General features: G+C 41.0%; 1 protein-coding gene and 1 long non-coding RNA gene across 3 annotated transcripts in view; one reads left to right on the top strand and one right to left on the bottom strand.

Annotated features, from left to right (window-relative positions):
* Window positions 1-5779: 5779 nt before the first annotated feature.
* On the bottom strand, window positions 5780-9512 carry LOC115519882. The gene is made up of 2 exons (XR_003970637.1): window positions 9405-9512; window positions 5780-9249 (listed from the first exon to the last, which is right to left on the bottom strand). It is a non-coding gene; the product is annotated as an uncharacterized LOC115519882 (long non-coding RNA).
* Window positions 9233-27846, top strand: part of INO80D (INO80 complex subunit D) — a 73327-nt gene continuing 54713 nt past the window's right edge. The window contains exons 1-2 of one of the 2 annotated variants that reach the window (XM_030323748.1): window positions 10019-10160; window positions 27749-27841. The gene's annotated coding sequence lies outside the window, so the exon portion shown is untranslated. Of the gene's footprint in view, window positions 9308-10018; window positions 10161-27748; window positions 27842-27846 lie in introns of those variants that run through there. The other variant, XM_030323751.1, reaches the window with a different exon arrangement.

The raw sequence follows: 27846 nt of genomic DNA, 5'->3' as shown, positions 1-27846 counted from the left end.
TAAACGTTGAAAAAAAAAAAATTAAAAAAAAAAAAATAAAACAATAATTCTCTTCTCTCTTGCCAGAGTGAAGCCACTTGAGGGCAGGGGCTACTGTTTCCCCAGTATCCTAACTGCAGTGCCCGGCACACTATAAATGATTAATGGGTATTCCTTGAATAATTAAATAGCAGAAGATCCTTTTTGCTTAAGTACAAATAATGCTTCTTTATTGCCTATTGTATCTGTTTAGATTTTTCAGCTTGGCTTTCGAAGTTCTCTCACTCGGGTCCTACCCTTCGTCTTTAATTTCTATTTTTCAGCACACTCTTGTGATACTGTAAGACACAGTACTCTTGCTTTACCTCATACCACTTCCTCTGTCCCAGATAAATAAAAACCCTCTCCCTTTAGGTTCAACAAACACTCATCTAGGATCTTCCATGTGCCAGGACTGTGCTATAGATTTTCACATCTTTTCTTGAACGTACACAAGCACACTCGCAGGTTTTTAGAAGGAGCGAAAGAAGCTCAGAGTTCTGAGAGCAGCCCAGGGTCACTGAGCTACCCAGTAGGGCCTGGACCTGGCCTTCTCTCCTTACTCTGCCCCTTTGGTTCCCTACTGTGAGCCCTTGCTTGTCTCCAGGGCTTCCAGGATGTTATTTATCTTTGCAGCTAGACTGTAAGCTCCCTGTGCCCAACTATGTACTATCTTCTACTTCCCCACAGAGTCCGAGTGCCATGCCCAGCAAGCTCTCAATAAATATTTCCCTAATTGAAGGAAGGCTAACCAATTTGGGCTGAGTCTCCTATTTTCAACTGTCACAAAGTTAACCTTTGCAATAAATTCCATCTTTTTTTTTTTTAAGACCTTATTTTTAAGTAACCTGTGCATCCAATGCAGGGCTCGAACTTGCAACCCCAAGATCAAGAGTCACACAATCTTCTGAACCGAGCTAGCCAGGTGCCCCACAAATTCCGCCTTTTCAATTAAGTTTTACATGGTCAGAGCTTGCTGGGTGAAAAAATACTTCCTTTTAGTCTTAAATACTTCACCTGAGATTTTAGTTATCTTTGACTTTATGTAAACGATTTAATGTTCAGCTGATCTACTTCCTTCAGTGACTTTAATCACAACCCTGTTCATATTTTCCAAGCACAGAAGTCCTAGTGTTTCCAGGTTTTCTTTCATCCTTGACCACACAACGTCTTTGAGATACGGCAAGCTAAACTGCGTGGACAAACTGCATTTTCATGAGATAACCTATCCAGGGTCACGTGTTCTCTCATCAGCCAGCAGATTTGCCCCCAGAATGTTTGGCCAGCAGTTGAGAAAAAAGAAAAAGAAACTTAATATTTTTAAGCCCACTGGTCTCAAGCGCCTCTCTGGCTCCACCTCTCCCTATAGTCTTCAATCTAGGCCAGTTCAGACCTTTATCCTATGCCTCAGCTGTAAAGCCCATGAGGACAGGGCCTGTCTGGTTCACTACTTATACCCTGCAGGACGCTACAAATTTCAGCCTCAGAATACACAGCAGTAGCTCTAAAACTTTTTGTTCCAGTTCACCATAAAAGCACATGCGCACGTAACTGAAGGGAACGGTTTCGTGAAATAAACTTTGACCACAATGACTCTGGATATTTTCCGTTCTATCATTCTATTCTTTTTAGTAGGTCATTAGCTGCGAAGTTGATTTCTTAAGTTCCCTGTTTCAAACACAATATGCCACAGAGTTGAGGTGAGTTCTCTTGGCATTGTATCACCTAGTACCCTGTAAAGGAAGACCCCTGTGATCATTTTCCATTGGAGCCAAGTTCTAGGGAAAGGCCTATCAGTCTGGCACATAGCTGAGTGAATAAAACACTTGTGGCTTTGTGTTGGCTGAATCTGTTCTGGCTGTGAAAATGTATAGTTCAATCATGGTTTTTAAAATTAAACTTTCATTTCATCAAGACCACTAATAACTTCAAAGAGAAATCTCACATAAATCTTCCAAGCAAATAATAAATATGTAAATAGGGTTCTAATTAATGTGGTATTTGTTCAATACTTAAAAAAAAAATTTTTTTTAATGTTTTATTTTTGAGAGAGAGAGAGAGACAGGGGAGGGGCAGAGAGAGAGGGAGACACAGAATCCAAAGCAGGCTCCAGGCTCTGAGCTGTCAGCACAGAGCCAGACGCAGGGCTCAAAGTTATGAACCATGAGATCATGGCCTGAGCTGAAGTCAGCCACTTAACCAACTGAGCCACCCAGGCGCCCTCTGGCCCCTTTCCATTTTCTAATGAAAGTCCTACTTTGATTCCAGTTGCTTTCTATGAATTCAGAGAAAAGAAATAGGAATGGACAGTTGTGGAGTGGCTGTTAGGTGTCAGATATTATACCACAGATGGTCCTATAAATCATCTTATTCAAGCAATGGTGTTAAGAATGAGAGCATTGAAGTCTGAGAGACTAGGGAACTTGCCCGTTTGCATAGCTAGTAAATAAATATTAGCTATTGGATTCACACATGGTTTTCTGATCTATACCCCACACTTTAACCCTGAACTGTATTTGCATTTTAAAACGAATACCTGCCCGCTAAAACAAGTTAGTTGGAAATGTTACACATCAAACATCTACTCGTTCCTGTGTGGGATGGCTCTTTTTGAAGATGTTTCATCATCTTTTTTATGATTCATTGTCAGCAAATTCTTCTTCAATCCCTCATATTGAAGCTGAAATGCATTTCTCATTCTTTAGGATGGCTAACGGAGGGGTTAATAATAATGGTGACCATATTCTCCTGTTGTGCATTCTGTGTGTACTCTTCCTGTACCCCACTTTATATTTCTTAACACTTTGATGGAGTCTGAAGGACACCAAAAATCTCAGCTAAACTTAAAATTCTTTATTGCAGACTATCACTCACCTGGGTATTCAACACTATCTGGAAAAAAAGTCAATGGAATGTTTATATTTTAATGCAGATATTTGGTATACCATAATCATAGTCTTTGATCTTTTTCTGTGTTGAGGTCAACTTGTGTCTAGTGCTGCTAAGCCCACTGTCTTGGTAGTGTTTCAAAACAAAACAAAAACAAAACAGTTCTCCCTGACCTTGAGCCGTACTGCCTGTAAAGTGTTTATTGGCAAGCAATCAAAAAGAGCAGCTGACCTTTACATAGCACTTACTAGGTGCAGGAGACCCTGCCTCGGGTCTCACATGCACTATGCCACTGAATCCTCACAACTCTGTAATCCTCATTTTGACAAAGGAGGACACGGAGAGGTTAAGTAGCTTGCCCAGGATCACACTACCAAGGAAAGTGGTAAAGCCAAGTTCCTGAACCAGATAGCCTTGATTGATGACTGAACTCCCAACCACATCAGGCCCTTTTGCACAAGAGGAACACATGTGGAAACAAACAAACAAACAAACGAAACAAACAAAACCTAGAAAACTCAAGGATTTAACTGGCAGAGCTCAGAACAGAGGCATGAAGACAAGAATGGCCGTGGCTTGAGGCGTGGGGAAAAAAACATCAACGACCTAATAGAAGAATGAGGTTGGATAATTTTTAGTAGAATCGTATCTACTTCTGTCCATTTCTTTCTCTTTCTGGTTTTCCTTAATAAAACAAAATGCAGGGCCCCCTGGATGGCTCAGTCGGTTGAGTGACCCACTCTTGATTTTGGCTCAGGTCATGATCTCATGGGTTTGTGTGATCTAGCCCTGTGTTGGGCTCTGCACTGCCAGCACAGACTGTGCTTGGGATTCTCTCTCTCTCCCTCTCTCTCTGCCCCTCCCCGGCTCGTCCTCACTCTCTCTCTCTCTCAAAATACACTTAAAAAAAAAAAAAAAAAGCAAACACCTACTTGTAAGCTCATATAGCACCCAGATATGCATAAAACAGAAACACCAATGTATGCAGTTAAGGTGAAAATACAACTTTTGGTCACTGAGGTCTTCCTCCTGGTGTACAATTGGCCTTACCGTTTTATAATTTGATCATCCTCCTCACCTGAATTTGAATCAGCTGTTTGAATTGTGTTAACAGTTATCCCTTATTTATATTTTTAAACAAACGGAGAAGATAGGAAGTTTTTTGTTTTGTAATGCTTATTTATTTTGAGAGAGAAAGAGAGCACACGGGCGTGTGAGCAGGAGAGGGGCAGAGAGAGAACAAGAGAGAATCCCAAGCAGGCCCTGCGCCGCCAACACAGACCCGGGGCTCAGTCCCACAAACCGTGAGATCGTGACCTGAGCCAAACTCAAGAGTCGGTCGCTTAACCAACTGAGCCATCGAAGGGCCCCTAGTTAATCCTTACTTTAACTGAATGAGAGAATTTCCCCCCTTTCTCCAACCTTACTATTGAATTCTGGTATTCTATAACAAATATATGACAAAGATGTTACAGTGTAGCAGGTCCAAACTAATTAATGGACACGTTCCAGAACATCATTGTAGATGAGCTATTTGGAACCCGGAATTTATTTTCCCATGGAAATAGTGGTTAAGTTCCCACTGGGTCTACAAAAGTTCCCTTACCCAGGAATGTAGCAGAAACGAACACTGTAATCTTCGTGTTGACCTTTGCTTGTTATTCTGAGGGCTCTATGGACTTCTCTTCTTACTACAATGTTGTAGCTAACCACCACTTTAGGGACAGTTTTTCATTTGAAATTATAGCAAAGGTTGACCATCACTTATAATTCTACTCAAATCCAATCATTAATACTGCTTTTGGGTATTTCTTTTTACTAATCATTACCTAAACCGTAACTTCAGTTAGAGAGTTGTTTTCCTTAGTGTAAGGTTAGTAGTCCATGGAATGGCCCTAGAAGGCAGACAGCCTAGGCTCTGTTACATTCTTCTGCCTACAGCACGATAAGGCAGTGAAACGGCACCAGGGACACATCTTGCCCCTGCTGCTGCCAGTGACCATCAGGTTCCCGGAGGGTATCTTTTGGCCCTTGTGGGGATTAAATAAAACAACTTTTCTTGGTTTCTGGTTTGGCATCAGGTCGTAATTTCCAGGGCTCCGTGCCCCTGGGTTAGGTGTTTAGAACTTGGAGATTACCTGATCATGTGTGTTTTGACTACAGGTGAATCTGTATTACAGAAATTTCATACTCAGATAATCTACAACTATGGTGTCGATGTCTGCCAAATATGCCGGTCTCAGAAACATTTTCTTGTAGGACACGGTAACCACAATAAAACCAAATCTTTGTTTTAGATAGAAACATTACCAACAAATGTTTCCAAAACAGCAATGCTTCAAGTGAAAAAAACCTGTGTTTATGGCCATCCTAATAGCGTGGCTCTGAAAACTCAGGCTCTGTACACACACCGCACACCCCACTCCTGTCTTTTCACCTCCTTGGGAGTTTTTACCCTGGCTATGGACTCTTGATATGAATTTAGAGTCTGCTTTTTTTTTTTTTTTTAACGTTTATTTATTTTTGAGACAGGGAGAGACAGAGCACGAACGGGGGAGGGGCAGAGAGAGAGGGAGACACAGAATCGGAAGCAGGCTCCAGGTTCTGAGCCATCAGCCCAGAGCCGGACGCGGGGCTCGAACTCTCGGACCGCGAGATCGTGACTTGAGCTGAAGTCGGACGCTTAACCGACTGAGCCACCTATGTGCCCCTTTAGAGTCCACTTTTAGAAATGTTAGGAAAAACATTTGTATGATTAGGGAAGGTTTATATCCATAGCCCTATCCCTCCAAAAAAATCCCATGTGTAATTTATATAACCATGTCTGCTGTCACTTGTCTTTTTAAACACTTAATGATTCTGTCAGCAAACATTTGCCAATAAAGTCATGGCTTTATTGCTTAAAGATATCTAATAATATTAAGTATGCAAAACTCTTTCACTTGAAATCCACACAATCTATGAATGAGACCTTTAAAGGATATACAGGTGGTATTTTCTTCACTTCACTATAATGTTCACAATAAGGTGGTTAATTTTTACAAAATTACAATCATTAATACCAAAATACAGATCAATTAAAGATTCCAATAGTAAAAATATTAAGGCAAACATTTCCCACTTCACCTACAGGCCAAACTGTGAAATTAAGTCTTCCGAAATTAACAGAATAAATAAAAGACACTATTGCTTCACGTATCACATAAGGTAAACCTGGCATTCATGGATGCACTGTCATCTGTTAACTAGATCTTTATGAAACAGCATAACTTTACAACCACAGGTGGCATTTCCAATTATGCTAGTACTTTACAACATATACTGTTAGTTTTCAGGATCAAGAGGAAGTCTCTCAATCACAGTGCTATTTCAATTGGCAACTATATTTATCTTTTTGCATTCTTTAACATAATGGAGAGACTTAGTTACCAGCTCACAAAGGTGAGCTAGGCCACTTGTCACTGATGAAGAGGGCTCCAATTGCTGGCTACTCAACATTTGGTTTTGGCACAGAGCACATGGCAGGAATTTCGCATTTCCAGATCCAGAACATAGAGCTGTGGCAGGCACCTCGGAAATTCTAGAGGAGAATTTGAAATCTTTTTATTAAGTTTTAGGGCCAAGAAGTGATCCCAACAGTATTTAAGTAAAGAAAGGAAAAAGAAGAGGAGGAGGAGGAGGAGAAAGAGGAGAGAAAAGAAGGAAAAATAACTCTGTTTGGAGCTCTTGGGGGTATTAAATGAGAGCACATACATAAAGTGTCCAACAAGGTTACCAAAATGCACTAGGTGCTCAATAATGTTAGACAAATTCGAATATTGGGAATTTTATTGAGCAAAAATAGGGTTATTTAAGATTAATTATGTCAGTAGTTTTGTTAGCACCTTTAGCATCTAGTAACTGGGGAGACATAGCACCTAAAAGGAATTCAATTATCACCTGAAATACTGGCCAATTAAATTCACCAATATTGCAAAATGTAGTGAGATTTCTTTCTTGGTTAAACTGTAATTCCCCAGGTCTGGGTTATTTAGCTCAGCTGGTGGATAAACATCATGGATTATAGCCATGTACAAGTCAAGCTTTATAAAGAGAAAGACACTGAGATGCTAAGATTATGCACCATATCCCATATCCCTATCACACAAATAAGTTTGGGTGTCACAAGAGGGATTGCATAAAAGGGTGCAGTCAGCTTAAAGCGAACACATCTTAATTTCTTGAAAATGTAAAGCATACCTATAAGGTCACATCATATATAGGAACAAGTTCAAAAACCCGTTTTTTGAGTCCACTAGAGTTCCACGTTAAGAGAAGTAATTTCCTTGTTATGACCAATGTGTTTGCTCTCCAAATGTTTTTTAAAAAGTTGCACATAGAACACAACTTCACAATTGAGGTTTCCAAGATGATAAGAATCTGTTAACTTTACACCTTAATTATTTCAGATTTTTCTACTACAGAGAAAAATAAAAGGCCACAAAAAGAAAACCCAAAGTATTCAGGTACTGTATTCAAATTTAGAGGACAAAGATGGGGTCAACATGAAAATAATAATTATCTGATACATGCATTATCTGAACTCACTTTAACCTTATGGGAATTTCTTCTAAATTTGGAATCTCAAAAAATAAACATTTTTAAGTGGAGTCATCAGTCATTTCTAAATGCTTTGCAATACATTTTAAATGAGAGAAATTAAATATTCTGCTGATTCGAGGCACTAACATCACAAATCCATTCCCACTCGGTTGGCCAACGTATGTCAGAAAAATAACTTTTAGTACAAGATTCAGTTCATCATTCCCTGTAGAACATATAAGAAGTTCCTCTGATAATTTTTCTGGTATTCTCTTTCTTCGCAAAAATAGGAAAATATCTCTGTAACTTATTCTCCTCCAGTAAGAGTCCATGGGAATTGTTGCAAGTGGGCGGTACCCTTCTCTGATCTCGGTGCTACCTCAGCTTTGGGTAACTTTGATCCCATTTATCCACTAAGCTGTGCTCATTTAAAAAAAGTAGATCTGTGACAACCACTGCAATATATTAAAAGTGATTTATACAGCTGGCAGCACACTGGAAGTTAAGAACCAACAACATATCAACTCTAACAAAAACACACATTTTTCCACTCTGTGACACAGAAAGTGGACAGCAACATGTGCGATGCGCCAAAGATCTAACCCCTAAAGAATCTAATGAGAAAATCAAATATCTGGGTAGAATAATCACATTTCCTCAATAAGCAATTTTAAAGAAAATCTAAAGCTGTCTTTTCAAGTCTATTTCCAGTTTTACAGTAACCTTTCTTCATGGGTAGACCATAACAGAATGAGGATTATTCTCAGAAATGTGCTCAGTTATACTTAAATTGTATTTAACCTCTCAGTGATCTCTGCCTTTATTGGCACTGTGAAAAATAAACAGCTGGATCATGCCTTTCTGGACAGTCAGGTTTTATTTACATAGCTTTGAGACAAGGAGACAAAAGACATCCCTTAACAATTGTCTTTTGGCAATCTCAGTTTTGAGTGGAATATATAATACAAATTTTTATATAGAAAGCGACTTGCAAATATGCATGTAAAAACATATCCATAGACCAATATAAGATACAGTGGCTATGAAGTCTCTTGAAGTACAAATTTATAAACTGACCACCAGACACAGAACTTGGATCCGATCCGCAACGGAGAAGAATCATTATTAGCCTGAAAAAAAAAATTAAAATGCCACTGCCACCAACCTGGAAAAAAATCACATAGGAAACAGAAAACAATAATCACCGGAAAACCTGTGTCTTGTAAAGATTTCTTTCCATCAGAAGATGCAGAAACATTTTCCCCCGAGGTGCGAATGAAAACGTTTCTCAAGCACCCCCAGTTTCTTCCCTGCTTTCTCCCCCAGGCGCCAGTGTAGACGGCCGGTATGGACTTTTTTCCAGAGATGAGAAGTCGAAATTTGCACTTTATCGGGAGCGGGTGCACTTTTCCCCCCGGCCCCCCTTTCCTCTGCCTCCAAGATGGTAGGAAAGTTGTCGTTTCGGAGGGCAGAGGAGCGGCTCTCTGGTGTTATGTCCTCGCAGTGCCTGTAGTGGTGCTGTAGGAGGCTGCTGCCTCTTCTTGTGCAGCCCCGGCAGCCCTGCCTTCTTGGCTGGAGAGTATATTCAGGGATTTCCCCTTAATAATCACCGACCCTGGGAGCACTTTTTAGTTTCCAAAATAAAAATATGATCCTCACCCCTCTTGCTTGACAGGGAAAGGCTCTCGCCGGAGCCCAGGGGGGAGCAGTAGCAGCGGCAGCCGAGCTTCCTAGTCCATTGCCAGCGCCTCTCACTCTGATCTGTCAGCCCGGCCGAGGGAAAAGGGGGGAAGGAGAAAAAAAAAAAAGCAGCTGAAAGGTAAGCAGAGGCGGCCCCAGGCCCGGCCCACATCCCCGGGCTCCCGTAGGGCGGCGGGCAGGGCCGCGCAGGCAGGGCGGGCGGCGAGCGCGCTTACGTGAGGCCGGGGATCCGCCGGCCCGCGTCAGGCCCCGGGCAGAGAATGAAAGGGTGAGAGGGGCTGGCGCCGGGGTGGCGGGGGCTGGGGGCCGCAGGACCTGGGGGCGCCCACGGGCGGCGGCGGCAGGCGGGCGGGGGGTCCAGCCGGGGCCCGAGCCGGCCGAGCGGCGCGGCCTGCGCGGGCCCGGGTGGGGGTGTGGGCCGGGGCGGGGGGTTGGGGGGGAGCCGGCTAGGCCTCGGGCCGGCGGGCCCCGCGGCGGCCGCGCCCTGCCCCGGCACCCCGGGCCTCCGCGCGCCCCTCCGGCTCCCCCGGGGCCTCCGGGCGGGACGGCGGCGCTGCGGGGCCCGATCGTGCGCCGGCCGGGAGGCTCCCCCGCGGGGCGGCAGGCCCGGGTTGCCGGGACAGGGGCGTCAGGGCCTAGGAGTGGGGAATGGGCACCCGCCCGGCCCTTCCCCCTGGTCTCTCGCCGAGGCCCCCCCACCCTCGATTCCGGTAATAGTTGAATTTATTTATTCCCCTCTGCGCTCTGGGCGGCCAGGCCGGGGCGGGGCGGGCGGCCTGGCGGGCGTGGGGTGGGGTGGAGGGGCGGCGAGGAGTCAGGTGCAGCCGCGGCCCGGAAAGTTTCCTTTTAGGCCCGAATTGGGGGTTGCCCTCCTTTCGGGGAGCCCTGGTCCTAGCGCCCGCGACCCCCGAGGGCGTGGAGGAGAGCACTCGGCTATTTTGCAACTCTTTGCCAGTTCCTGTCCATTGAAGGTACTCCGCCCCTGCACCCCTCGCCCGCGCCCCACCCCACTCCCCGGCGAGCCCTTCCCGGGCTGCAAACTCCTGCGGGTTCCCCAGGAGCCCCCAGGCTGGGGAGAGGGCCTTCTCTGCCCGTTTGGAAAAGTTTTCCAGGGAATTTTCTCAGCTTATTAGTTAGTGACTGGGCTTTTGGTGTGGGAAAGGAGGAGGTAAATTCAGGTGGTATTTCTCCTGGGCTGGCTCTCCTAATCGCCTTTTTAGCCTTTGCTCCAGAAACCGGGGGTGTTCATTTCAGATTAAGCACGCCCCCTCCTTTCCTCTCGGACTCCTCCGGGTCTCAAGCCCCCCTTTCCTGGACGGTCCCCGCACAGGGAAAGACGAAGGGAGCGGTGAGGAGATTGTCATTAGCGGGGGTTGGATTTCTGGAGCAGCCCCCAGACGTGGGAGTTTCCTGTCCTATTTGGTCAGCGTCTGGTATATCAGACACACGAACGGAACCCGAGGGGGGAGACCCTGGTTGTCAGAACGCTTGGAAGCATTAAAAATTAGGAGGAGGGAGAGGAGGTGGGCAGGGCAGCTTCTGAAACCAGGTCTACAGTTTAAGGATGAGTGGCTTATTTATTGTGACAATAACTACTTGGATTGATGTGATATTATGTCCGACCCTAGACATCGAAAAATGGGGATTTTTAAGGAAACTTGTTATTGCCACAACTCAGAAGGGTCTGTGGAAGAGCCCTCAGGGAACTGAACGAAGCTGACACAGTGTGGTTTTGGTATTTTTTTTTCCCCCTATGTTTAAACGGGTTCAATTTTAGTTTTATTTTGGTGCCACGAGCTTTGCAAGTTGCAAAAACAAACAAACAAACAAACAAAAGTAAAAAACTTAAATTTCCAGATCTCGATTTCCTGGTTTTCAGGGATGGGATGTTTCCTGTGGCTACACTTAACCACCTTCTGGTTGTCGTCTAGTATGGAAGTGGAAATGTTAAATGTCCCCTGCCCCCACTACCAGCCCCTGGTGTGGGCAAAAGTTTGCAAGTTATTTTTCCTCTTTCGTTTTTTGTTCCCCACCCCCCCCCCTTCTTTTTTTAGCGGACCCAGGCCATTATGTTGTGTGTCTGTGTGTGTGCCCTGCCCGGTATCAGGCTGTCGTTCATGGGCAGAGGTGTTCCACATTCTGACCACACAACCCCCCCCCCCCACTGTTACCTAGTGAGAAGCTGGCACTTGAGCAGAGCTATGGATCACCCATGACTTGGTCTGACTCCTGTCGGGCGTGGAAGTGAGACTCCTCCTATGATTCTTCTGTGTCTTTCTTTTCCTTTTGTCTGCCTAAAATAAAACTCCTGTTTCTCCACAATGATAGATATCCAGCCATTTAGCATTTTACTTAAGGAAAGCTTGATATTTGAGGCATGGATTTCATACAAAAATGCAAATTACATTTAATGGTTGTTCAACTTTATCGATTAATTGAAATTGCTTATTGACTTGGACGTTTTCATGTACTTGTGTACTCAGAATTGTTACTTCTATTATAGCTTGCCCTTATTTTTAGAGCATGTTGGATGGAAGAAATCGTTCAGTGAGTCTCTTTTCCTAGAACATTTTAGGATTAAAAAAAAAAAACCTTTGCCCCATAATTTGCTAGCTTTAAGGTATATTATCGACTTCACTTTCCCAAGCTTTCAAAAACTGTATGTACAAATCCCAGAGTTTTCTGCTTTTTCCCACCCTGTCCCAAACCTACAGAAATTTCCTAATCTAATTGTGTCATGGGCTACTTTATTCTTGAAGGAATGGAAGATTTGACACTTTTAAAAGTTGTATTTTATTTGAAACTAATAAGAGTTTCAGGGCAAATATTGAGTTAATTTTAGATTGCTAAGGTAATTAATATATGTTTCACTATATGTATTTAGTTTCAAAAGTAGATGTTTATTGTAACTTGTAAGTGAAATAATCGCATCTTATTTCTTCTGAAAGATTGTATAAGGAAATGTGTGTAGGCCCCCACCCCAGCTATTTTCCTCAGTAAATCATATTACTGCTATTTTAGAGAAATGAGATTGTAGTTTATATGGATTTTAAAATTTCAAAGTCAGAGCATTCAAACATGTCCTGTCAAAAAAAGTGCTGATCCATTCATTCTTACCAGAGATGTTCCCTAAGGGTTAGCCGCTCTCACCGTCCAGGTTTGGAACAGTAGTTCTGGGTAATGAGAGGTCATTTATATCTGAATACAGTTAGCAATAGTCTCAGACTTATAACACCTCATTTCTCCCCCCACACACCTGGGAACTTGTAAACAATAGATGAATGGGTGAGTCTGGGCTGGAAGCAGCAAATTGTCCCCAAAGCAGATACTCTGCTGCTTTGACAATGGAGTCACATTTAAGTCCATTTAACTTATGCTAATACGACTCTGCTTTGCAAAACAAACAGCAATGGAATCTCCTTCCCACTCCATCAGGTACAGGTCTGTCCCAGGGTCCTCCCTGTGATGGCTAGTTTTAGACAATGCTTCTGGCTCTTTGAGACACTTTCAGAGATAACTAGTGACTAAAGCTTCAAGTTAAAACCTTAGGCCTCTGTTCTTTTTCACCTTGCACTTATTATGCCAGGCTACTTGGTTCTGATTCTTTCCCAGAATGTGATTTGTTTTTGAACAGCTTTTCGGTTAAATTTTAGTTGTCGTGTCCTGCAGTCAGGCACATTTCGACTGGGCTTTGGGTTCTGATCCCAGCTCTTCCACTGGGAGCGTTACTTAATGTTTAGTTTCTTTATCTGTAAAACGGAAATAGAACATTTTTTGGCTAAGGATTAGATGAGATGGCCTATGTGCTTGCCTCTTGGTAGGTGCTCATTAACTATTCTCCTAACCCACCTTAACCTTTTTTTTTTTTAAACCATCTAAATACCATTTCTTCTATTTGTTTGCTTTTTTCTGACTACAAGTTATACTAGCTCATATTCACCCCACTCGGCCCTGTCTATCACACTCAGAGGTATAACCACTGTTAACATTTTTGGTTGTGTTTTCTCTCCTTGTGTGATTGGATGTGCACGCAGCTGAATCTTAGGATCTTGCATTTAAGTGTTGTGTAGTTTCGTGTTGGTTAAGTGTTTGGGTTCTGACCTCAGACCGGCCTGGAATCTCACGTGACTTGGACCAATTGACTTAATTTCATTAAGTCTCGGTTTCTTCATCTGTGAAAAGGGGTGATAATAATACCTTTATCATAGGGTTGCCGTGACAGTTAAATGAGGAGTTGTGCATAGTTTTTAAAATGGTGCCTGGTGCGTGACTTTTATATAATGTTTTCCTCTAAAGATTCTTCGTATTATGGATGTGTTTTCAATGTCAAGAAGCTCTTGGCTCCGTATGTATTACCAATACTAAGAATTTAATACTGATACTGTATTTGAGTACAGATAGAATATTATAATTGCCTTCATGTGGCAAATACCTTTTTGTGCCACTGAAAAGTTAGCAGGATTTTCATAGAAGTTTCAGCAGCTTGATGGTGGTCTAGCCGTTGGATTCTGTGAGTTGGCAGATGTAAAGGACTGGTAAGTACTCCAGTGGGCATCGAAAGCGGGTTTACTTTACTTCCTGCTGCTCCCTTGAAAGCCTTGTAGTTATCTGCCTGCTTGTGTGTGTGTTTGTGGGGGGTGGGGTGGGCTGCAGAGCTTTGAGGAAGTCTGTGACTTTGGTGGGCTCACCTTAGGAGGGTAGGATGTTTACCTGGGGTGATGGTGGAAGTTGCCAGAACCAGTGCTGTTTCATTCATTTACCAGATTAGTTTCCTCTTGGTCACTGTGGCCTTGTAATACTGCGACACATTCTCTGCCCTTGAGGAGTTTTTAGTCTAGGGGTGGGGGGGGGGGGAAAGGCTGACATTTACAACATTAAATGATAAGGGATAGATTAGCCTGGAGGAAGAGAACCTATTTATTCTGGCCTAGGGGTAAGCCTCAAAGAAAAGAAGGACTTCCCAGGGTTTCTAGACTTTTAGGGTTTCTGCCCTAAGCGAATGGGAGGAGTTAGAAAGGCATTCGGAGAGGTGGGACCTGCTAGTAGGAATAAATGCCTGAGGACAAAAGAGTATTCTGTGTTGCAAATTGTAGGAGTTGTAGGAATAGGAATAAATAGTGGGAGGGGGAGAGGTCAGCCTGGTCAGGTCCTTGGGAGTTTAAGTGATGGGCTCCAGAGTTTGGATTCCTTTTACATTCGTGAGCAGACCCTGAAGGGCTTTGGCCAAATAAATTATTTGCGTTTCAGAGGATCTGAGTTGTACAAAGATTGGAGTGAAGGAGAGCAAGACTGGAATAGACCAGAGAGGAAGCTGCTAAGAAGAGATGGAAGGTTTGAACTGAGGTGTTGGGAATGACAGTGGAGATGGAGACAAGTCAGTGGACAGGCTGGTCACAGAGGTAAAGTGGTCTGCATAGGTTGGCCAGACGTCGATTTGGGGATCGTGTCATGGAGATGACAGCTAAAGCTGTAGAAGCAGAAACATTTGGCTTAGTCTGGTTCTGAAGTCTTTTGGGGGGAATCTGATGGACTCTGGATTCTTCTCCAGAAGAATGCATTTAGGTGTGTTTACGATTTGTACATGTGTTTTCAAACTAAACTTGGGATCATAACCTGTAGTCTTGGGGTAGATGTAGAGTGGAAGATAAAACGAGGCGCTGTAGAAATGTTTTGTTTTATTCACTTTATGTAAAATTTGTGACTTTATCACTGCCATTTCATAGATGAGGAAACCGATTTATAAAGTAACTTGCTTGAGGTCACGCATCTCTATTTTAACAATTTAATGGGAAATCTGGCTTCTTGCCTTTTGAAAATGCTAAGATTTAGAAACCTTGGGTCTGCATTTGTCTCTTTTCTTCTTTTTTTTAATATCACAACAACTTGCTAGAACTGGTTTGAGTCAGCCACCTTTAGAGGAGCAAAGTCTGTCCCTGTCCCACCCTTGTGGCCCATTTAGGCGTTTCACCTTGCATCCATCCCTACAAAATAAGAATAAGAAAGTCTTGGGGAACATTGACATTTAAGTGTGGGAGCAAGAGAAAGGAATCCACGGAGCTGCCAGAAAGGAGAGCTTTTCAAGAAAGAGAAAGTGGTCAACAGTGTGAAACACTGCAGAGGTTAAGTAAGATAGGGATGGAAAAGTGTATGTGGAATTTAGCAACAAAGAGGCCATTAGTTTCAGGTTCTTAGAACAAAAGAACTTTGAGAACTATAGCTATAACTTAGTTTTTCTTCTGGTCCTGCAATATAGGGTTTCTGTCACAATGGAGTGTGACCGTGGCTTGCATAGGGACTCAGAAGCCTTTGTTGTAAAGGTTTATTAAGTGGAACTCATCAATGCTGCAGCCAAATCAAGCAATGCTCATTGAGTTGATGTTTCGCATCACGAGAATATCAGGATATAGTGACTCTATAGAACATAGAAAATAGTTTTAACACTGGATTTTTAATGTAGATTATATGGTTTATTCTTAGTGGATTCTGTTACTCTAGCTCCAAGAAGGTGGGAGGCCCTGACTTAATGGAGAATTACACTGTACCATTCAGAAAACCACTAGCAGCTGGAGAGTGCATTTTAGCCCTGCAGATTCTAGATTAAAATGATAATACCAATAAACTACTTCTTACTGCTTCTAATAGTAGTTAAGATTAAGTGATTACTATGTGCTGGGTACCATGCTAAGTACGGTTCATGAAATACCTAATTTAATTCTCCTGAAGGACTCAGTGAGGTGCATACTATTATAGTCCTCTCTTTTACATAGGAGAAAACTGGAACCTAATAACTTGCCCAAGGTCACGCACCTAGTACTTAGCAGAACCAGATTGGAGCACCATCTCTGACATGCGCTAGAGCCCAGGAGTACTGACACCTGCCATAGAACTGTCCTTCCCTTTCTAATAAATCAGCCAAGGAATTCAACTAGCTTAAGGGCCATGTTAATTTAAATTCATAATGCAGACTCATTTGTACAGCAAAGTATTTGGCACATAATAGATGTTCAATAAGCATTTATTTGGTTTATTTTCAAGTATTTTAGTTTGAACTTTATGCTGAATATCGTTTATGTTTTGGGGTGATAGGCAATTTTTCTCACTGATCTTTCTCTTCAGATCACATCAGCGGGAAGATTTTCATTTCCGAGTCTTAATTTTACCGCTTTCACATTGCTATGTGCGATGTTAGTTTTTTGGTTTTTTTTTTTGTTTGTTTTTTTTCTTTAATCAGTATACTTATCTGTTTAGTATCTCACTACCTTTTGGTGCTCCATGAAGTTGAATGAAAACTTACTTCAGGGGTGCCTGGGTGGCTCAGTCGGTTGGGCGTCCGATCTCATAGCTTGTGAGTTCTCATAGCTTGTGAGTCATGATCTCATAGCTTGTGAGTTCGAGCCCCACTTCAGGCTCTGTGCTGACAGCTCAGAGCCTGGAGCCTGCTTCGGATCCTGTGTTTCCCTCTCTCTCTGCCCCTCCCCCACTCACTCGCTCTCTCAAAAGTGAATAAACATTAAAAGAAATGAAAAAAAAACAAACTTCAAAGAAAGCTTAAGGGGCTTTTAGGTGACTCGGTTGGTTGAGTGTCTGACTCTTGATTTTGGCTCAGGTCCTGACCCCAGGGTCATGGGATCAGTTCAGGTCCCTCCTTAGGCTCCTTGCTGGGTGTGGAGCCTGCTTAAGATTTTCTCTCTCCCTCTGCCCCTCTCACCCACTCATGCACACATGCTCTCTCTCTCAAAAAAAAAAAAACAACAAAAAACCATCATAACAAAAATAATTTTAAAAAGCATAGCATGGGTAGAAAAGTTTTTTGAGCCTTGAAAGTATAGGACTCAGGGATAAGTAAATTTTTTTTTCATTGTATTAAATATGTTAAGAAAGCTAACATTCTGGGAATTAAAGTGCTCGATTTAAAAAAATTGTAAGGTATGTCGTAAGTCTAGGCTCCTAAAAGGGGCTAAACTATACAATTACAGAGAGCAATTAGGGGAATCTGCTGTGGCAGTGAAATGAACATGCTTCTGAAACATGAGACTCAAAAGAACAGTAATGACATGCAGAGTTTCCGCATGGATGTGGTACAGTGGCAGTCCCAAAGAGAATAATGTTCATATTTTGGTCAGATTGGTTTATGTGTTGCTGTGGGAAGACTGAAAGGGCCATAGGTTGCTTTGTTAAAGGCTTGTCTTTTCTCCCTGCTTAATATCTTCTTCTGCTGTATTTGAAAGAAGAAACTATGGGAAGGAAGTGTTTTCTTTTCCAGTTATACTCAGCATTATAATATAATACCGAGGAAGGTTGTTTGTTTGTTTGTTTTTTAAGATTTTATACCTAACCATTATTTCCCACTCTTGAATTCCAGTATGTGGATATGTTTGCTGTTTGCTGTGGAAATACTAATTCTGTGAGACTATTCTCAGTAGTGATTACATTTGCCTTTTAGTAATAAATAACGGCATATATTCTGCTCTCTAGTGTTCAGTTACTTGCATTGTGCTCTTTAAGGGAGCACAGATCCACTTACAGTCCAAACAAGTTATTTCCACAGCAGAAGATAATATCTACTATCGCTGTCAATAAATTGAGTGTGGTTGGGATTTTTTTTATCTTTTTCAAGTGATACTGATCATGTATTAAAAAATAGAGTTTAGGTATAGTTTTTCTTCTTCATGGATTAGACAGTAATAATTTGGTTAAGACCATGTGGACTTTATACGTTTCCTCTCTTTATGTCTTACAACAAATGTTAAGGAGTGAAGGCTATGTGAACTTCACCTTTGGAGTTAGGGGTAAATAACGTCAGTTGTAGGAGGCTACATGTAAAAAATGAAAAAAAAATAGGTTTCTTTTTTTTCTGAGATCTACTTTAGTGCTTTTGTTATGATTTCTTCTTTAATTAAAAACCCATTAATGTAGAGAAGACCAGATGAAGAGTTGTGTCCAGTTTATAGACAAAGTAATTTTGATATTAAATAGTAATTCATTTAGAAGGAAGCTAGATTTCAAAGCACAGGGCCATTCTCCTCCAACATTCTTTCCTTTTATGGTATATAAAGTGAGTCTGAATACATTAGGGAATTGGAAATATTAAGTATGAAGATTAAATTGAGCATTTAAAAGAGGGATTTGAAAATGGCGAAGTGTTGATTGTTCAAAACGTAGAATGATATAGAGTTGGTTTTTAGTGGAACTTTAAAATATTAAAAATCAAAGAAATGGGAAGAAAAATTGATCACAGATAGATAGAAAAAAATTAAGGTTAAATAGAAGTTGTTTCTAAGATGTTGAAATTAAACACCATTCTGTAATGTCTTAGAGGTCCTTGGCAAGAGCTTTGGCACCTTGTGGCAAATACTGAAGAGGGCAGGTGGGTAGACAGTGAATTCTTTGAGTTAGAAAGAATCTGAATATGGGGTGCATGGGTGGCTCCGTTGGTTAAGTGTTGGCCTCTTGATTTTGCCTCGAGTTCTCTCTTCGTAGTGAGATGGAGCCCTTGTGGGGCTCTGGGCCTAGTGTGGAGCCTGCTTAGGGTGCTCACCACCACGCTGCCCCTCCCCTGCTCGCGGGCAAGCTCTCTTTCTCTCAAAAAAAAAAAAAAAAAAAAAGAAAAGAAAAAAAAAGGTTGAATTGGCAGATTTGAAGGCATTCTTACTTATATTATTTTAAAATGTTTTTTTGGGTTTTTTTTGTTTTTGTTTTTATTTTAGAGAGAGCATGCATGTGCATGGGGGAGGGGCAGAAGGAGAGAGAGAATCTCAAGCAGGCCTCACGCTCAGCACAGAGCCCTTTGCAGGGGAGCCAGAAGTGGGGCTGGATCCCATGAGCCTGGTATACCTGAGCCTAAATCTAGTGTTGGACGCTCTCAACGCTCTTACCCTCAACCAACTGAGCCACCCAGGTATCCCAGAATAGTGTTAGACTTACAGAAAAATTACAAGGTCACTTTTTTCTTACTTTATTTATTATTATTATTTTTTAAATGTTTATCTATTTTTGAGAGAGAGAGCGCAAGCAAGGGAAGGGCAGAGAAAGAGGGAGACACAGAATCAGAAGCAGGCTCCAGGCTCTGAGCTGTAGGCACAGAGCCCCATGCAGGGCTCAAACCCACGAGCTGTGACATCGTGACCTGAGCTGAAGTTGGACACTTAACCGACTGAGCCACCCAGGCGCCCCCTTTCTTACTTAATTTTTAAACATTATTTGCTGAATAGACATTGGGTGCCACTTTATATGATATCTATTTGATGTTACTTCATAAAAACTTTAAAGTTTCTGAATTTTTTTTAAGGTTTATTTTTGAGAGAGAGAGAGAGAGAGACAGCACGAGTGGGGGAGAGGCAGAGAGAGAGGGAGACAGAATCTGAAGCAGGCTCCAGGCTCTAAGCTGTCAGCACAGAGCCCAACATGGGGCTCGAACTCATAGACTGTGAGATCATGACCTGAGCAAAAGTTGGACTTTTAACCAACTGAGCCACCCAGGCACCCCTAAAGTTTCTAAATTATACTAACTTTCTCTTGGTATATGACTGTGGCTATTAGAAATTACTGTATAGACTGTCCGAAGTGCCAGTTTAGTGATTTTGAATTATTTAATGATCCCTGGGTGAATTGTAACCTCTGTTTTAGGTAGACCACCTGGAATTAAGAATTACTGTCACAGAAGCTATTTATGTAAGCGGCACCTATTTATTGAGCACCTGTTAACTTCTGGGCACTGTGCTAGGCCCTGGGATATAATGATGAACAACAGAAAATGGTTTGTCCATCTGGGAACTTATTTTTTAGGAGAGAAGACAGCAGAATAGGCAGTTACAGTGGAATGTGATGATCACTGAAACAGGGAAATGCACGGAATACCTCAGAGGAGCATGTACCTAACCCAGCCTTTGGGAATCTGTAGGTGGCCATGACTAAGCTGGCTTCTGAAGGATTGGACTAGGTCTGGCCCCAAGTGGGAGCACGAACAGGGAAGATGTCCACTGCTCTAGACAGAGGGAGCAGCTTCTTAGATTTGATGAGACTAGAGGAGCCTGGGCCGCTCAGCTGTCATGAGGGCCTCCAATTGTACACTTCCTTTTGAATGCATCTTGTCTCATAGGCGATATCATCTAAAGGCAAAAATTATGTCTTTTTTCTAAATTTAGGTTTTTATCTTAATTCCATTTAGTTAACACAGTGTTATATTAGTTAAAAATTGTGTCTTTTACTATTTTCCACAGCTTCTGAGAAAATGATGAACTTTTCACAAGTGATTAGTAAATACTTGCCATTAAAGCTAGAGTCATGTGGATTTCACATAGTGAAATGAATTGAATCAACTTTATTAACTATTTATTTTTAAATAAATACAGTTTATTTATTTTGAGAGAGAGACACACAGAGAGAGAGAGAGAGAAAGAGAGAGAGAGAGAGAGGGAAAGAGAGAAAATCCCAAGCAGGCTCTGCACTGAGAGTGCAGAACCCAATCAATGCAGGGCTCGAACTCCCGAACCATGAGATAATGACCTGAGCCAAGGTTGGATACTTAACTGACTGAGCCACCCAGGCGCCCCAAGTTTATTAACTTTTTAAATAGCATATTGATTCTTTAAAATAAAAAATAATTGATTACAGAAGCAATGGATTTCTTACAAAAAATTGGGTAATACATTTGTTTTATGATTTTGGTTTTATTTTGATATATTTTACCATACAGAATTTTAAAATATAAAGAGTACTGACATCTTTGTTCTCTTCAAACCAACTAGAAGTAACAAGGAGCGTGAGAAACAAAAGCAACTCATTCTTTGGTAACTAACTAAACCTTATAACCAGAATAAGTGAATGAGTGCTGGTAAGTGCAGTGAAAATTGAGTCAAGGTAAGAGCATGCCGGAAGAGCGTGAACTCAGGCAAAGTGAGGATGCAGCTTTTTCCCAAATAGCTGACACACCTTGGGAGCAAAACCAATAACCTGCATATGTGGAATGGCAGAGTTGGTATGTACATTGGGCTCCCTGAATGGCCAGAGGGAGGGCTGAATTACGGACTGCAGTGATAACTGTGTTTGCGAGAAGTTTAGAGTAGAGGAGAAACTGGAAGCACGTATCTTTACAGCTGCTGATCTTCGTCCACTGAAGAGAAATGAAGCCTGCATTATCATCCCCTGAAAATCTATGGCCTTTGGGCCTCTGTGAGTTGGGGAGACAAGTTCAGCATTGAGTCAAGCTTCAGGGGAAGAGTGTTGGTGATAATCATTTCCAGAAAGAGCCCAGCAAGTGAAAATTATGAACATAGTTCCCTATGGTGACAGGTGGTGTGTGGAGTTGGGGGTGAGTTGGGGGTGAGATGGCTTCTCTGAAGCAGGAGTTTAAAGAGGAGACAAAGCTCAAGAAATCAATGATAAGACAACGGGAAGAGGTAAGAGTGAGCTGATAGAACAGGTTACAAAAGAAAAAATATATACGTAGTTATTATACAAATGAAGGTCACTTTCAAAGCATCAGATACACTCTTGTTGGGAATAATGGAGGTAAGCTTGAGAGATTTGAGCAATCCAAAATGGAAAAAGTAAAAGGGAGTGATAGATACGGAGCACGGTAAATCTAACATACCAATAATTGATAACCCCTGAAGAATAGAATCATTGAAGCAGAAAGAACTTACCAAGACATTAAGGAAGAGTTTCCCCTAATAAAAGACTTGAAATTCTAGAATGGTTTCTAATCTTTAAATGTAAAGACTTATTATTAAGTCAAAATGGAAAAAAAAAATACACAAGGTCACTAGACAAAAAAAATATGACCCAGGAATTTTATGTCCAGGTAAGCTATCGTGTAAGTATAATATCAATTGACACATATTTCCGAACAGAAAAAGCACAGCGTAGTTCTCCTAAGTCAGCCCTGCAGGGTGTGGGGCAAGGCTGGAGAAGGGAGGTGACTGTATTATAAACTACTGAATTAATAGATGAATTGAACACTAAGTTAAAAGGATTAGTGATTAGCATTAAGTAAATGTAAGTGTAAATATTATAATGTTATAAACTATGGCAGTACAGAAATATAAGGGAAAAATTGGAGATTGGGTAGTTACAAAATGAAAATAGAGAAGAATACAGTATATAATTCATATAACATGCAAAATATGTGTTAATCAGCTGTTTAATGTTATTAGTAAGACTTCCAGTCAACAGTAGGCTACTAGTAGGTAAGTTTTTGGGAAGTCAAAAGTTATATATAGATTTTTGACTATGTAGGGTGTTGGTGCACCTAACTCTCACATTATTCAGAGGGTCAATCATATACCAATTTCTTTTCTTAGTGTGGAGTGAAGAGATGTTATCCAAAGGACACAGACTATAAATCTTCCAGGAAAACAGACTATATAGTGAAATTTTTAATAAAAAATTAAAAGCTAAAAGCAACACAAAAAAAATAAAATTAGGACAAACTATTTGTCATGTAAATAAATATAAAATTATAAATTAGATACTACTCATTTATTAGAAGAAAATGACAGATTGGGACAAAAAAGTTATATCCATTAAGAGATGCATCTGAAAAGGGACCAGCAAATAATATTTTAGAGATTGATTGATTTAGTGAGTTTTTTAAGTGTCATGACCATACGATCTCTTTTGTAACTACTCAGCTCTATTACGATGTGAAGGCAGCCATAGACAGCATGTAAAATGAATGAACAGGACAGTGTTCCAGTAAAACTATTTACAAAAACAGGTAGTGGGCCAAATTTGTCCTTTAAGCCAGTTTGCTGACCCATGATCTAAAACTGTGCTTTAGAAAACTTAAAAGTAAAAGGTAATAGCATGATATACGGAATAGCAAACAGCACGCCATGGAAACAACGAATACTTTTTCAAGCATACCCTATTACAGCCCAGAGAAAATATCAGTCAAATCCAAAAAGCAGAGATATATCCATATTCTCCGTATTCTTATAGAACTAAAGCGAAGGAAAGCATAAAACTCTGCCAGCTGAGACAATTAAACAACTCTTGGGCTAAAGGAAAAATTGAAAAATCAAATCCGTATCAACTAGTAATACCAATCATCAGAATTCTGTGTGTTCTTACGGAATATGGCTAAAGTTGTACTCAGCGGAAAATTCATAGATATAAGTAAATTACTAAAGCAAAGAATGATAGAGGAGAAGAATTCATCCCAAGAAGTTACAAAATAATAATAATAAAATGGAAAGAAAGCAGAAAGGAGGTATTAGCAAATATAAAAGCAGAAATTGATGGATTTAGAAAACATACTTGGAGGTATTAATAAATCTAAGAGATTTGAACCTTTCTTTTAAGATGTTGGTAACATCTTAAACCCCCATTGAGCCTAATCACGAGCAAAGGGAGAAAGCACGAGTCACCTGTGTATGAACAGACGCAGAGTCAGAGAATGCATCACGGATATTTAGGAAATTAAATGTAAGTGGTCCTATTGCTAAATTGCGTGCAGGTAAGTATGAAAACCTGATCTACACAAAAAATCACGAGGCCCAGGCAAACTTCTAAGAAACATAACTGCAGTGCTTTTTAACTTGTTCTAGTACATAGGAAAAGAGATTTGCTAAGTTATTTTTTGAAATATTATTTTGATACCAAATTCTGAAAAAGCACACAAAAACTAAACACTAGACCAGTCTCAAATTACAAAAATCCTAAAAATTAGCAAGTGTGATTTAGTGACGCATTAAAAGAATAATACATGATGACCAAGTTACCTTCATCCCAGGATGAAGTATCAGGAAATCAGGAAATACTAAATACATCACTAATGGGAAATACTAAGTGCCGTGTTTTTAAAAGTATAAAAGGGAAAAATGATTTTCTCTTGAGAAGCTGAAAAAGAATTTGGTAAAATTAACTATCAGTTCTGAGTTTATTTTAAAAAAGAAAAAATTCTTTATTTGTTTTTTAATGTTTATTTTTGAGAGACAGACAGAGCATGAGCAGGGGAGGGGCAGAGGAAGGAGGAGACACAGAATCCGAAGCAGGCTCCAGGCTCTGAGCTGTCAGCACAGAGCCCAATGCAGGGCTCATCATGACCTTAGCACAAGTCGGACACTCAACCGACTGAGCCACCCAGGTGCCCCTAAACAACTCTTAATAGGAATTACTTGATACTTCTTAACATGGTAGGAAATATGTCTTATAAAAAGTTTGCATTATTCCTCCTGTTGACGGTAAGCAATTCTCATTTAACGGGAGTAACAGTTGTTGCCATTATTATTAGCATCATTCCAGCAGTTCTAGCCAATTCAAATAGAGAAAAAAAGATGTATAAAAATTGGAAAGAAAGGGAAATCATCAATCTACACAGATGTGATTGTTAACCTAGAATATGTCTTAAAAGTGAAGGTGGTCCATCATATCCCTCCATCCCTGCCCTCAGTCTTGTTCTGTTACTTATTAAAATTTTTTTTTAATGTTTATTTATTTTTGAGAGAGACAGAGACAGCATGCGAGTGGGTTAGGGGCAGAGAGAGAGGGAGACACAGAATCTGAAGCAGGCCCCAGGCTCTGAGCTGTCAGCACAGAGCCCAACACGGGGCTCAAACTCACAAGCTGTGAGATCATGACCTGAGCTGAAGTTGGACGCTCAACCGACTGAGCCACCCAGGTGTCCTTCCTTTCTATTATTTATAAAATATTCTCATGCAGCTAGATACATTGGCTGCTTTTTCACAATGGCAATCAAATTAGTTCTATAAATTACTTGTTTCACTTATATCCAGTGTATTTTCCCCCTGAAGTTCACAGAGGTTTACTTGAACTAATTTATGAAATATTTATGTTGACCAGGTGGATGAGCAAGCCAAAGAGAGAGTATAAAAATGAAACAGCATGAGTTTGCTTTGAAATATTTCCTGTCCTGAACATCTAGACCTTTAGGACAGTTAAATTAAAATTTTTAATACAACTTTTCCTTGTATCCTAATAAAGTGAAAAGGGAAAGTTCTTATTCTTATTTAAAAAAATTTTTTTAAAGTTTTTATTTTATTTATTTTTGAGAGAGAGCAGGGGAAGGACAGTGAATTTCAAGCAGGCTCTGCACTGTCAGTGCAGTGCTTCACGTGGGGCTTGAACTCCCGAAGAGTGAGATCAGGACTTGAACCGAAACCAAGAGCCAGACATTTAACGGATTGAGCCACCCAGGCACCTCTTGACATTTTTTTAAGGTTTATTTATTTATTTTGAGAGAGAGCCAGCATGAGTGGGGGAGGGGTAGAGGGAGGGGGTGAGAGAGAATCCTAAGCAGGCTCCCCACTGTTGGTACAGAGGCCTACGTGGGGGCTCCAGCACACAATCCAGGAGACACATGACCTGAGCTGAAAGCAAGGGTTGGTCCCTAAACTGAGCCACCCAGGCTCCCCAAAGCATTGGCATTTTTAAATTTTATTTTATTTTTTATTTTTTAAAATTTACATCCAGATTAGCATATAGTGCAACAATGATTTCAGGAGTAGATTCCTTAGTGCCCCTTCCCCATTTAGCCCACCCTCCTCCCATGACCCCTCCAGTAACCCTCAGTTTGTTCTCCGTATTTATGAGTCTCTTCTGTTTTGTCCCCTTCCCTGTTTTTATTTTTGTTTCCCTTCCCTTAGGTTCATCTGTTTTGTCTCTTAAAGTCCTCATATGAGTGAAGTCATATTTGTCTTTGACTAATTTCACTTAGCATAATACCCTCCAGTTCCATCCACGTAGTTGCAAATGGCAAGATTTCATTCTTTTTGATTGCCGAGTAATAGTCCATTGTGTATATATACCACGTCTTCTTTATTCATTCATCCATTGTTGGCCATTTGGGCTCTTTCCATACTTTGGCTATTGTTGATAGTGCTGCTATAAACATGGGGGTGCATGTGTCCCTTCGAAACAGCACACCTGTATCCCGTGGATAAATGCCTAGTAGTGCAACTGCTGGGTCATAGGGTAGTTCTATTTTTAGTTTTTTGAGGAACCTCCATACTGTTTTCCAGAGTGGCTGCACCAGCTGGCATTCCCACCAACAATGCAAAAGAGATCTTCTTTCTCCGCATCCTTGCCAACGTCTGTCGTTGCCTGAGTTGTTAATGTTGCCATTTTGACAGGTGTAAGGTGGTATCTCATTGTGGTTTTGATTTGTAGTTCCCTGATGATGAGTGATGCTGAGCATTTTTTCATGTGTCGGTTGGCCATCTGGATGTCTTCTTGGGAGAGCATTGACATTTTTTTTGTTTTGTTTTGTTTTGTTTTAAGTTTGTTTATTTTGAGAGAAAGAGCCAGTGGGGGAGGGGCAGGGAGAGAGGGAGAGAATTCCAAGCAGGCTTGAACTCACAACCTATGAGATCATGACCTGAGCCGGAGTTGGAAGCTTAACCAACTGAGCCACACAGGCGCCCCAGCATTGACATTTTTTAGTAACTCCTATTTGTTCAGTGCTTGATACTTGGTGGGTTGTGTGCTCTGTTATCTACTTGATCCTTAGAGCAACGTGATGGTAACATAGCTACTACTATTAACCCCTATTTTGCATATGAGAAAACTGAGCGTTTATTATTTGTTCAAGGTAACACCGAAAGTAGCAGATTTTGGCAAACCTGTCTTCTGAGTCCTTTAAGTATTTATGTATCTTGTCATTTATTGGTGAAAGGAATTTCCTATTCAGTTTTGTAAAGAAGAGAGTATTTCTTGAGTTTTTCTGTAGCTAGGATCCAAGCTATTTCATCAGCCATCTGGGTGACTTTTGGTTTCTGGAGAAAGTGTTAGACCACATCAGCCCACATACAGTCCTGACTTGACAAATCAGTTGATTCAGTTTCATTGTAGACTATATGGAGTTACAATATGTAAATGTTCCTGTTGGACATTTTGTGTGTAGAGAGGTAGTGGGCATTATGTGATTTCTAACTTGCATTTTGTTACTAAAACTCCAGAATCTTAGAAGTCACGATTCTTAGACTATTTAGCGTAGTTGGGAGCAGCGTTTATGGATAGCAGTGCACTGAATGGTAGCAGTGTATTGGGTGAAGAGCCTTTGGGCTCAAGAAGTTTATAGTTTGGATGGGATAAATGTGGAAAATATTACAGGCAAAATGACTTTTAAAATAGGGATTGCCTCCTTTTTTTTTTGTATTTCATAGGAACATTTGTTGCAAATTGCCAAATATTTTGCCAACATATCAAAAAATGTTGAATTTCTGATGGAAGTTTTAGGTCTGTAGGTTCATTCTACTGGTATTGTGAAAAGATCTGGGCTCTGAAAACAGATGCAGCAATCAGCCACCAGTAATGAAATAAAAAAGACCTGCCACCTTATGACATCTGTTTATGACATTTGTAACTTTGAGGTACTTATAACACTTAACCAGAGTAAAAGTTATTTAGTTCAATTTGGAGGGATAAGGTAACTTGATATTTTATCATGTCTCTTATTATTTGAATTTAATGTCGGGATGATGGATTACAATGAAGAATCCATCCCATTAGGAAGGGTGATATCCTAGAATTTCACTTCCCAGGTGAGCAAGCTTTTCATGTTCCTATTTGTTAACTAGGCCTTTTGATATTTTTGTAGACAATCTGCTTCATCTTGATTCTGCAGCATTCCAAACTGTGGTATCCTTGGGGTTCTCTTAACATTGCTATGGTGCAGAAGATTTAAAATCAGGTATG

This window comes from Lynx canadensis, chromosome C1 (assembly GCF_007474595.2).
Source record: "Lynx canadensis isolate LIC74 chromosome C1, mLynCan4.pri.v2, whole genome shotgun sequence".
Classification (NCBI taxonomy): Eukaryota; Metazoa; Chordata; class Mammalia; order Carnivora; family Felidae; genus Lynx; species Lynx canadensis.
Note: the sequence above shows the minus strand (reverse complement) of the source record. Positions and strands in the feature narration are given on the sequence as shown.